Source organism: Anas platyrhynchos, chromosome 7, assembly GCF_047663525.1.
Source record: "Anas platyrhynchos isolate ZD024472 breed Pekin duck chromosome 7, IASCAAS_PekinDuck_T2T, whole genome shotgun sequence".
In the NCBI taxonomy this organism is placed as follows: Eukaryota; Metazoa; Chordata; class Aves; order Anseriformes; family Anatidae; genus Anas; species Anas platyrhynchos.
In genome coordinates this window covers 33,541,266-33,553,740 of record NC_092593.1, presented here as the reverse complement: position 1 = coordinate 33,553,740, position 12,475 = coordinate 33,541,266, and the positions used below count along the sequence as shown (strand labels likewise).

Genomic DNA, 12,475 nt, shown 5'->3' with positions numbered 1-12,475 from the left:
ACGCTGTTATTTCCATCACTTTAGGAAATCAGAGAGTTCCTCCCTCCAGAAAACTAATCAAGTACAAGCTTAACTTTCAACCCCTTAAATTGACTCTGGGGGATTACGTACATGGCTACAATTATGTTCCTGCATCAGATTTATTTTTTTTAAGGCTGTGGCCAGAACTGTTGGGTGTTAATGTCGCTGTTTGCTGTCTGTCAGCTCCAGTGCCCTTCTGCTCTGGGTTTTGGATATGCGGGAGCATTGCTGACCTCCCCTCCTGGCCTGTGAAAATCAACCTTGCAGTGAGTGGAGGGGCTGAGGGAATGGAACAAAACGTGCCAGAAAAGGAAATAAAACCAAAACCAACCAACATATATCTGTAATGGAGATGATTTGCTCCAGTGTCTGGTAATGGGGTGCAAGCTCTGGTCTTTTCCAGACTGTCAGAGTCTGCAGCCCTGTTACCATCTGCGTGATGGGCTGAGAGCATCGGAGGGACACTAAACTCTTTGTATTAATCCCTCTCTTCTCACGTTTGGGAGACACAGATCACATCTCTCTAAAGGAAAAGTGTATTTGCACTACCCAAATAGGGAATAGACAGGTATTTAACAATACCCCAGGTAAGAGCCCATTGTTTTCCCCAACTGCAGCTCCAACATTTAAACCTTCGCATGGTGTGGTCCTGGGGGGTGTGTGTACACGTTCATCCCTACAAATGTCCTTAGCAAAACCAAACAGCTCACTGCTATCCCCATCTTTGCAAACACACAGATTTCCTTCTGCCTTTAAACTGCCTTAAGCTCTAGAAATTCCCCCCACCCATGCTTAATCAGTACTGATCAAGCATCTGTCCTTCTAGCCTAACAGTGCTGAGGTGCACATCCTATCCTGCATTTCTACCCTTTGGGTGGCCAAGGCACTTCTCTTGCTCTTGTCACACAATCATGGAAAGATTCAAGACCCTTTCCAGGCAGGGGACTGCGGGAGGCATCTCTGAGGGTCCTCAATGTCATGAGGGGGCTGCTTCAGCCTGTCTTCTTACCTGCTACGCATCTCAGTTGTCTGTCTTGCATCTTTTTCCTTTTTTTCCTTTTTCTCCTTATCCTTACAGCAGGGGTGTGTGTGTTGGTGTTGGTAGGGATTCAGAAAGGAGTTACCTCGGTTTGCATTTGTGTGGGAGACTTTTATGGCCTGTACTTTTGGTGTTGCTTTTGTATTAGGACAGCAAGGATGGCCTAATAAACAGCACGTAAAACACTCATGGCTGTGTGAGCCTGTAACGGCATGCAGCGTGTGGTGCAAGCAATAAAACCTGATCCTGCGTCTGCTGCTTACATGTAGAAGGCTGCACGCTTCTCCTTTCTTTCTTTGATGTAATTAAGTTGACAGCAGCGGGGCTGTTCCTGCCTTGCACCTAGATAAATGCAAAGGGAATGAAGAGCAATACAAGTTCACACGCAGCGTGTGCTGACTCACTGGCTTGTGTGTGTAGCAGAAGACACTGGTAGGGCGCTTCTCTGGAGTGCATCCCAAATGCAGCTCGGGTACCAAGCTTGGGTCCAGGTATGAGTCCAGATTATGGCCATGTAGGGCCAGGGACTGGTCGTACAATTCATTGTGATGATGAAAATCGGTGTTTTCTCATGGGAAATCTCATGTTAGACTTAGGTTTAACACCCACTGACCTGATCAGTTAACATGCAGGACTGTGACTTTTCCATTTTTGCAAAACCAGACCAAAGGGTTATTTAAAATGTGTTGCTTCTGGAGAAACAGTTGCTGAGATGAGCAGCTTTGAGCTGAGGGGTTGGACTGAGACCATCTCCCGAGGGCCCTGCTGACCTCGGGCAGCCTGAGGTGCTGTTCTGGGAAGGCCTGAGGACTTGTGCTTTTCGAAGCAGCGAAGGGGGAGCCGTCTTCTCCAGGCAGCCCACGAGCAGCCAGAGGCGTGCTGTGCCTTGCCTGTGCAGTCCTGAATAGCCCGTGCCTATGCTAAGATGCTGAACATGACAAATCTCTACGTCCAGAGAGCTTGGGTTGAGGCAGGGATTTGTAATATGGGTGGTGGGTGAGGCTGATCTGCCAGCAGGCTCTTAACTGCTGGTGCCACCACGGCTTCTGTTCCTCGGGGCTGCCTGAGGATGGCTTGGTCCTGCCCGCACAGCGTGCTGGCTCACTTTGCTCTTCAACCTATTCTGCTGAACCAACCAACTTCTGTTGTGTCCTAGTTAACTTTTTCTTCTGTGTATGCAAAACCAGGGTTCTTCTGGAAGAGAAACATCTTGCTGTCCTGTCTGCAGCATTTCTAGGCTCATAAGCACAAGTTTTGTCATCGCTTACGGAAAGTCAAGGAAAAGAGTTGTAAATGGTGAAGGTGAGTCCTTGTCATTTAGGTCTCTACTGAAAACTTCCAAACCTAGGTGATAAAGGGTAGATAATCCAGAGGTTGATTTTATTGCCTTGGAAGTCAGAGCTATTAAAAAAAAAAAAGAAAAAAAGAAAAAAAAAAAGATTAAGATTATGTTGTTTGATCAGATGAATGGGAACATCAGTAACTGAATCAGTAACAAGCTTTCCATTTACTCTGGTGGGCTTGTGATGAAAACTGTTAAGTAATTTACACGGAACTCAACTGGTGTGCAGAAATCAATGCCAGGAGTAAATCATACAGGCCATTAGCCTCGGGATCTGCAGAGGGCAAAACACGGAGCAAAACACAGAGCCTCGCTGGCTGGGCACCTGTCGGAACTCGGTGTTTGGAGGTGAGCGTAGCAGGGAAAGTTCTAATTAAAAGCCACACAAACAACTCCACATATGTTTGTAGTTGGCTGATGGAAGGGGAGAGGGAGGAGCAAGTATCCCTTGGCTTTAGATGTGTTTCCATGGCAGCAGTAGCTGATAAAATCCGGCAAAACTCAGATTTATCTGTAGCTGGAAATCGTGGCACAGGCAGAGACGCGAGCGTTGCTGTTTGCGGGGATTTGGGTACGTGGTGCTGAACCTGCTGCTGTCACCGTCCTGTCTTTGTGCAGAAGAGTACCTTCTGATCTCCAAAGCTTACTTGACTCAGTGCATACTTGGATTTTTTAACAAATTCGTGCCCCCTGCCACCCCTGGTCCCAGGCAGAGCTCTCTCTGCAGTCCCACAGGAGGCTCCCCATGCGCGCTCTCCCTGCTAACCCCGCTGTCTTCACAGAGCCCCACCACCGGGGGCTGTGCCTCCTGGTGCTGCTGGCTCTCTGTTACTGCTGCACTGTGGAAGCTGAAATATTGAAGCCGTGAATCAGGGAAGCCACCAAGCGCATGATTTACTGTAAGTGCCTAAGTGCTCTGCTAAGTGAGGACAGATTGCCCAAATGCCTAAAAAGATGCTTAAATGCTTGGTAAACTCAGTGTTTAAGGACTTTATCCCAAAGGATGCTGCACTAATTTCCACTGAAGTAAGCAAAGATGATGCGGACCTGGTGCAGTGCTCAGAGGCTACAAGAATTTCGAGTGCAATTTAGCTCTCGAATGTTTTACTATGAAAACAAATCACCAGGAAGGGCGATTTTTACTTCCGTGTGTGTGTATGTATGTATGCACACGGTGTAAAGAGTTTGGACAACTCAGTCAGTGTTAAAACAAAACCTGACTTGAGTATAGAAGTAGTATAGATGGGAACAGGACAGAATTCCTCAGACAGCCCATCCCTTCAAGGCTGTGAGTAATTCTTTTCCTTTCTAGAGATAGTTTAGAAAATGTTAAAATAGGGAGGGAATCTTTCCACTCAAGCTCGTATTTATGGTCCATCACTTGTGATAGTTTTTAAACTGAGGATAAACACTCTGGGGTGCTTAGCTTTAAATGTATTTGGGGATGCTGATGGGGTTGTGAATGTTGTTTTACTTGCGTTTCAACAGGAGAGATACTGCAGAAAAAAAGGGGGGGAGGTCAAGGAAAGGATGGTCAAGGAAAAAGGCTGAAAGATTTTGTGGATGCCTTTATTCTTTTACTTTCTTTTGTATTTTTCCAGTTCAGGTACTATGTATCCCTTGGACTTGAGGTTTTTACCAGTACTTGTGAGGCTCAGAGCTCTGTGCAGGAGAGGGGAAAGCCCATTCATTCTGTCCCTCCTGCCCACTCCTCCTCACTCTGCTCTGTCGCTTTCAGTGCTCATACAAATGAAGAAGAAGATAATTGGTCTCCTCCCAGCCTTGCTCGAAAGCAGCCCTCATTAAACCCTGTGCCGGGAGAGGGCTGGATGGGCACCGGCCTCTCAAAGGGCTCCTGTGTCCAGCTGGGGAGCGCCTTACGTAAGGCTGAGAGCACGGGGACAGCGAGGGTCTTGTAGTGTCCCAGTGCCCCCCCAGCCCTGTTGCCTGAAGAAATGGTGGCTCTCTTTACGTTGTGCACAAGGTGATTTCCTTTTGCTTGCCTAGGCTGCGTTGTCTCACCAAATCTTTAAATGCTTGGACGTGCCACTTCTGGCATCTCTCTTCTCATTTCTCTCCAAACTTAACTCCTGTTGATTCAGCCTTTCCACACAGGTCTTGCGTTACTGAAAGAGGGTTATTTTTATGGCTGCAGTGAAGTAGGCTAGCCAGAGTGAACGAACTGCACATAATCCTCACAGAGAAGTGGCCATCAGCTGGGGGTGTTTGCGGAGGGACTGCATCGGCTTTGACAGCTCTGCTGACCTCGGCTGCGGCTGCATGGCACAGGTGAGGAGGGGGAGGCTGCTGCTGCTGCACAAATGAAAACAAAGTGTGTCTGGTAATGCTCTGCAGTCCTGTGTGCAGTTGTGTTCGGTTCAGCGGCTCAGCAATTGATTGCTTAAATCTGAGGTTTTTTTTCTGCCCTGTCAGCTTTATCCCCGGCCACATCAAGTACTTGGAGCAAGTTGCCTTGGAGAGCTCAGCCCTTGGCTGCTTCTAATTCAGAAGGCAGATTTTCTGGATTGTGAATAACATGTTTGCATCCTCGCATTTCCCTGTGGTTCTGTCAAACTGGAGTTTTTCTCTTTCAGCTGAGGGGGACAACACGGGGTGGAGAGGGACGAGCTGCCAAAGGGGCAGAATTGCATTTGGTTCAGGAGGAGACACGGGTCTCTGTGCCGCCCTGGCCTTCTGCGTAGGATGCTGTCCCGCGGGGTGGCACCTGTTCTGGTGGCTGTGAGCATCAATGAGCACCCGCTTGCCATTGAGACATTTGTCTTTCCACACTGTGAGCGCTCCTCTGGCCATATACGCAGGTTACCTTGCGATGACAGCTTTTGTCATCCAGCTCCTGTCTGCCTGCTGCTTTTCAGTGCTTCTCCTCCTGTTCCTTGAAGAACTGTGTAGATGTTGTGCTTTGTTTCGTCTTGCTCTTAACCATGAGATACACGTAACGTGGTAGAAATTACATCCTATTCCCTGGTCCGTTTGCTGACTTCTCATTTATTTTAGTAGTGACGCTAAATCTAGCAATTCCTGCTTCCACGCAGAGCCCGCACCTGTGGCTTCTGCCAGCCGTGGCTATAAGGAAATGGGTGGGCGAGGCTGCGACGTGAGAGCAATCTACAAATAGCTGGCTACCGTCAGGAGCCTGTGGTGGTTTAAGCTGGAGGGACAAGGAGTTCTGAGCAATTCCTGAGCCACTGAAACAGAGCTGCTTTGGGCACGCAGCCTCGTGAAGCACACAGCGCTGCCTCTGGAGTAGAGTTCTTTAAGTGTTCATGGATGGGAGCTTGCTTTTTGAAAGAAGTTCGGCTGGCAGAAGCAGAAATCAGGTCCTGGGGCCCACCCAGAAGCAGCACCCAGCTTTGCTTCTTGCCACGTGCTGGAGGCGAGCAGGAGCCTGGGGCGAGGGAGCGCTGCCTGGGGGAGCGTGGCAAGGCGGCGGCACGGCTCCGTGTGGCTGCAGCCTGGAGAGGAGGCAGAGAGCTGGCCAGAGCCACATGTCAGCCGGTGGCTCGGCAATAGCACGGTTCTCCCCCTTCCAGGGTGAACCATTCAGCATTCCTAACAGACTCGTGCTGGGAGAAGCAGACATCACCAGCAAGGTATTTCCTGGATCCTCTTGCCAAATGCTAATACTAATAATAACAACAATAATAATAAAAAGGCTCGGATCTGAACCGAGCCACTTGTGACTTCAGCTGGCAGCTCAGGCCTGCTCTACGTAACTTCTGCCTTTATTTTGTTCCTCCTGGCTGCCAAGAGCTTCTGAATTAATTTGTCCCCCTTCTCCCTCCCCTCTCCCCCTCGCCTTAGCGAAGGCGTAGCGTGTCGCAGGTTGTGAGCCAAAGGAACATATGGGCTGGGGGAGCTGCAGCGGGCCAAGGGCTCTGCTGGGATGTGAGGCACTGCTCCGAGCGAGGCCAGGGGCCGGGCTCCATCTCTCGTGTGGCACCTCACCCAAGCCCTGCTGCTCCCCCGGGGTCTCAGTTCTTGCTGCCTTTTCCTGCTGGTTGTCTTCCAGCTCGGGCCACCCTCCCGGCCTCGTGTAGGCACGCTGGAAGAAGCACGGGCCCACCTTTTTCTCCCTAGCCCTCCTGGAGGAGGCTCGCATCCCAGCACTGCTTTGCGTCATGCTTACATCAGGGGAAGGAAAGCAAAATGCTGATGGCACCAAGTGCTGGGCAGGACCAGGAGCTCGTATGTGCTGGGGGAAAGTCTGAGCTGCTGCTGTGCAACAGGAAGGCAGAGCCTTGCCAACAAATTTCCAAGTCGCAGGGAAAGACATGAGAGCATTTCAAGAGCTTGAGTCCTGCGGAGAGTAACCAGGAAGGAACGGCTCGGGGGTTCTTCTTCATCGAGGGACATCTGGGAAAACATTTGTGCGAGGGTCTGGGCTGCCTCGGCTTAGGAAATGGTGGTGCCTTGAAGAGGCAGGCGTAGATTTGTTATCCACTAAAATGAGGTAACGGTTTCATGGTAATTGATGGTGTTTTGTGACACATCAGTTCCAGTTTCTGCTTTGTTAAGCACTTTTAAAGCTGCTTCAGTGCACCCAGCATCACTTCCCCAACTGCTGGGATCGCTCTGAACCTCTGGCTTGTGCGTCACCGCTCTGGCTGGGGCTGGAAATGTTGGAGTGGTCCTGGTCCCCTGCTCTGCCCAGGCAGCACCTGCGTTTCCTCAGGTAAAATCTAGCACAGGGCTGTGAGCATCGCTCCGGGAATCAGTGAGATTCAGCAAGGAGACTGCAGTCAGAGCGCCGGGGGAAATATCGATGAGGTTGGAGCTCTGCTGTCAGCGCTGGGAGTGCCAGAAGCAGTGACAGACCAAGCTCGTGAGGCAAACAATGCCGCACCACAGACTGACAGTATCCCCCTGCAATCCGCATTAAAAATAGCCCCTCCAGGCTCCACTTTTAGCATGATCCATTCAGTAATTCATATGGCATCCCATATGCTGGGGTGAGAGGAAGGTGGAAATGGTGGGAGTCGGGGAAAAAGCCACTGCCTGCTCCGGATCCTTCTGCCATTTCGGTGCAGCTAATTGCATGCACTTGGAGTGTCGTAACGTGAGCAGATGGGGTGTTTCACAGTTATGCGGTGTGTGTATATATATACATATACTTATATATATATTTATATATCTGTATGAAGTTCTCTAGCACTTGATTCCACAGGGCTGCTCTCAGGCTTTACCAGCCACTCGGGCTGGGTGTGTGCGGGGGAGAGGATGCGGTAAGCTAAGTGGTGGTGGGATGGGATGGGATGGGATGAGCGAGCGTTCTAATATTGGGATCCCCTGCGCCCTGTGAGATGTGCACGTGTTCGACAACCGGGCCGGGAGCTTGCAGCTTGGCTGCCTTTGGTGGCAACCCCAAGGCAGCCTGCCTGAAGCTGCTGTCTCCTGGTTCAGAGCCGCTATGAAGTCAGTAAGCAAACTGAATTCAGAGACCTGGGCCTCGGTCATGCCTGGTACCCTCAGCAGCAGTGCCAGGACGGGTGCTGAGCCACCAGGCTGTGTGAGGGGCTCTCTCCTTCCCTTCCCTGGCTCTGTCCCGCCAGCAGCCTCCCCTCCGAGCCGGGTGGGATCAGGGCGGCAGGAGGATGGCAAGCAGGCCGCCTTCCCCTCGCTGCTGCAGCCTTTTGAAGGAGAGAGCAAAGCAGATGGTGCAGTGCTTGGAGATAACAAACAGCAAGCAAATGAATAAGCCTGTTTGTCAGCTCGGGCTCTGCTCTGCACCAGTTAGCCTGTGTTGGCGAGCGCCTTGCCTGTGGAGCCTCTGCTCCTGCTGGGAGCTCGCTGGGGGAGAGGTTTCCAGGAGGGCCACTTGCTGCGGGTTTTCGGGCTCCATCCTTCTTGCTTTCCATCCTTTTTGCTTTCTTTCCCACTGCCCCTCCACGTGGACAAGGTGCAAGGAGAGTCACCCAAGCCACCGTGCTGTCCCCCGAGGATCCCTGTGTCCCTTGGTGCCAGCTGAAAACGCACCAGCAGGTCCCAGCTGAGAGGCTGCTGACAGATGTTGTCCGTCAGCATCTCCTCTGTCATCTGTAGGCAACCAAAGATCAACCAAATTGGCCAAAAACCAAGCTGGGCTCTAAGAAACCTTTCCTCGCCCTGTTCCTGGGAGTCAGGGCAGAGCCCCTTCCAGCCTCAGTCCTTCCACATGCTGCCTCCTCTCCCCCTTTGTTCCTCAGCAGGTGTTTGCGCACAGCCTCACGCCGAGAGGGCTTTCACTCCTGGAGGGTCTTTGTGGGCTTTGGAAGGAAAATCCCTATAATTGGCTGGGCAGGCGAGTATCAGCTGCTGCTGCCCCTGGTGCATGCAGGGGAAGGGAGGAGATTCAGCCTGGTGCCTTTCACTAATGGGAGATCAACCCAGGCCAAGGAGGGTTTGGTGGCCTTTTAAAGGGGCGAAACCTTGAGCCACAGGAATGAAGTGGCACCACCAGGAGCAGTTGAACAAAACCAAAATGAGATCACATAAAAGCTTAATTTTTTTTTCTCTCATCTCGTTCTCTGTGTTCTCCACCAGCTGCAAACACCTGCTTGGGGCCTGGCTGGGCACTGCCAGCACTTCTGTCTTGCAGTGAGAGCTGCCTCCTGCTCCCTGCCTTCTGCTCCCGGCGTTGCACGGAGAGGACAGAGGGCAGCTGCCGGGCACAGTGACTTGGTTTTGAAGGTAGCGAAGTGTAAAATCACTTTTACCCAGGCATTAAAAAATAAAACAATGCTCGGTTATTCCTGTCTCAGCAGTATGTTGGAGTCAATCCGAACATACGTCTGAGCCTGTGCTTATTAATAAAAGATCTCTTCTTGTAGAGCAGGCTGTATGTGGGGCTTCTCTCTTGTTCAAGGGGATGGGAAGAGACAAGGAGGAAGGCGTTGAACTTAGCTGCAGAACGTGGACTTTAATCACCCCGCTGGCTCACTCACGGGATTTTTGGCAGCAGGGCCCAGCCCACGTCGTCCCCAGAGGGCTGTGGCATGTGTTGCAGAGCGAGGGTTACCTCTGCCTTTGGGCAGGGCGCAAGGGGAAGAGGGCTGCAGGTTGGAGCACTGCAGCCAGGGATGCACCGGGGATGCTGTGCGGGTTTAGGGCACGGGGAGGAGCGAACCCGGTCCTAAGGAGGGCTGGGGGACCTCGAGGAGGGATGAGGAGGGAGAGCGAGCAGGGTGCTGTGGCAGGGCTGACACAGGCCTCGAGGGTGTGAGTGGTGGAGCCGGGTGGGAAGGGAGTGGAGGAGAGCTTTGAGATGGAAAGGAGCAGCAGGGACAGGAACGATGGGCAGAAGCCAGAGGGTAAGAGAATTGTTACGAGGGAAGAAAAGGTGGAATAAAGGGAATGTCGTAATGTGTGCGTTTTGCATGTTTATCTGACTTTAGATATATTTATTTACAACTGCTTCTGTTTTATAGTACAGAAACAATTCAGAGTTTCTCCCAGATCTTTGAGCAGAAGACAGCATTTCCTTTGCCTGGCTCGGGGAGGGAGAGCTGCTGTTTTCTTCCCCACCACCAGGCACGGACCCGAGTAGTGAGTCAGGAAGCAGCAATCAGAGGATAAGATAAGCTCACGCTTCTTGCTTTTTTTTTTTTAAAGGTTGAATACTTGTAAGTATTCACAGCTCATAAGCGTTCTTAATGGCTGAAAAATCCTGTTAAATTGGGAATTTGGGGAAGGTGGGAGGCGAGACTCAGCTGGTCTGCTTGATGGTCGGCAGATGGGACATATGAAGAGATGACTTTTTTTTTTTTCTGAGAAAATATTGTAAACCTCCCCACAAGGTGTAAGGAAAAGAAAGGCCTTTCGTTCTGCCCGGGCCTTTTGCTGAACCTTGGCATATGTTCCCGACGTGATTTGCCTCTGTAATGGTGACCCCTGCCCTCAGGAGCAGCAAGAGAAGGGATCAGCGAACGTGACCGTGGGGAGCGGCAGCAGGAGGACAATCCGTTTGGAGAAGGCTGGCTTTGTTAGGGCCCCTTCCGAGGGACTGAAGGGGTCGGCAAGTGCCTAAATCCAGCGAGAAGGATCAGCAAAACCAGTCTGAGGGAGCAAAAAGGGCTGGCAGGGAGGTGTGCTTCCCAGCAGCGCAGTGGTTAGAGCTGGGGGGATTTGTGGTGCTCAGGGGTAACCGGTGGAGGCTGCTGGAGACACACGTAGCCTGAGTTTTCCTAAAACTTCCATTCCTTTGACAGCTTCAGCAGAGAGTATCTTGCCGCAAAGAATTGAAATATTCTGGACAAACATCAGATGTTGGCAGAGGCTCCGGCAGCCTTGGCAGGTGTGAAATTTCTGACTCTTGACCCGGTGACTTGCTGCAGCAGGTGTAGGTTTCCTGTGTAGGTTTCCTGTGCTTTCTTTGCTGGCTGTTTTTTTTTTAGATGTGGAAATTATTGTTTTTTTTGGCATGGCCTTATAGTTTCTGAGCAGTAAGGATGTTTGTGATCTACTAATAACTTTTTATGGTTCCCCTTCATTAAGAAGTGCAGTAACTATTTCTTTGTTCTTCAAAATCAGTCTCTCAATAGGAAGGAGGAAGAAATTAAGTTGGGAGAGGGTTGTTAATAGCTGTCAAATGAAAGCACGGGCTGATTTAGTGCTTTAACAGCTCCGCACATGCAGTGGACAGAGAATAAATCCTCTAACAAAAGCCCGTTCCTTTTCTGCTAATCTGTTGTTCCACAACAGCTGTCAGGCAGAAGATTTACATCCGAGTGGAAGCAATGAGATGGTGAAGAAGGGTGCTGCCAGTTGTCCAAGTCTTGAGTTGGTAGTTTGGTGGCTTTTTTTGACTTGCATTGACTGGAAAGCAGTTAAAAACGATTAACGAGGGCAGTACGAAATGCTGGGCAATTTGCAAGGGGCAGGGCTGCTGTTAAACGAGGTCAAGGCCAGGCTGAACGGCCCGGGGAGGAGAGCAGGGTCGGGAGGTCGGCGTGTGCCTTGGGGTGGCTGTGTCCTGCTGGGGATGGGATGGGATGGGATGGGATGGGATGGGATGGGATGGGATGGGATGGGATGGGATGGGATGGCCACCCCTTGGCCACCAGCTGATTTCAGGCTCACAGCAGGGAAGGACGAGCATCCCAAGGAGACAGGAGAAAATGCGATGCCCAAAAGCCAGGAGGTACAAAGGTCTGCTCTGCCTGTTAGCATCCTCCAGTAGCTAAAATAAGATAATGCAAAGAAAAAAAAAGCTGTCCACCTAAAATGGCTTCTGCCCATTCAGCTTCTGTGGCTCCATGCTTGTGACTGCAGAGCAGAGCCCAGAAGAGGCTCTGGAGAGCTGCTGCTGCTGCTCTTTCTGGGGTTGAGGAACTGGCACAGCTCAAGCCCTCCTGATGGCAGGAGGTTTTCTAGAAGTGAATCGAGTAGACCAGAAAACATCATGTTTGTGGGGAAGAACTCCTCTGGGGGCAAGCAGTTGCAGTCCTACTGACTTTTCATGACCATCATCCCCCAAAATATTGAAGTGAGCCAGTAAGATTAACATTCCCGTTGCTCGTCTCTGTGCATGGTTTGATTGCTCAGAAACTGTCCTGTGCAAAACCAGAGGCAGACGTGAAGGTGCCTGACCTGCTTCGGCTGGCCCTGGGAGGCATGGTGGAAATTTGTTCACCTGAGATGTGGCTCCCGGGAGGTGCTGCCCAGCATCCGTCCCGTGCTGCTGCTGTCTGACCTGACGTGGGCTGCAGGGTTGGCTTCAAAGAGCACCGAAAGCTCAAGCTGGCCTGAATCTTCCAGCAGCTACGTGCAGGGCAGCAGCTCAGAATGCTGGCTGCTCGTTAATATTCACCCCTTAATGATTTATGAGGCTAAAATCCATAAACAAGTGACACTTTATATTTGCTACTGGTCTCATATCCTTGTTTAATACTGCTAGGGGACAGCCAGTGTCCAAAAGGGTGTTCAGTGACACTCGCAGCTGAATGAGGCCTTTCAGCTGCGTCTGCCTGCGTTAGGAATGAGAGTGCTTGCTCGAATTTTACAAGGGACATTTCTTTTAAATGTAACACCCTCCTTCCCGGCGCCCCCCCAAGTGCCACCATCATCTCGTTCTCATT

General features: G+C 51.0%; 1 protein-coding gene across 33 annotated transcripts in view; it reads left to right on the top strand.

The window, feature by feature from the left end:
* MAP2 (microtubule associated protein 2) overlaps positions 1–12,475 on the top strand; it is a 174,322-nt gene that overhangs the window by 49,973 nt on the left and 111,874 nt on the right. The window contains exon 1 of one of the 33 annotated variants that reach the window (XM_072040427.1): positions 4,589–4,691. The exons of the other annotated variants lie outside the window; for them this stretch is intronic. The gene's annotated coding sequence lies outside the window, so the exon portion shown is untranslated. Of the gene's footprint in view, positions 1–4,588; positions 4,692–12,475 lie in introns of those variants that run through there. 33 annotated transcript variants of the gene reach the window in all.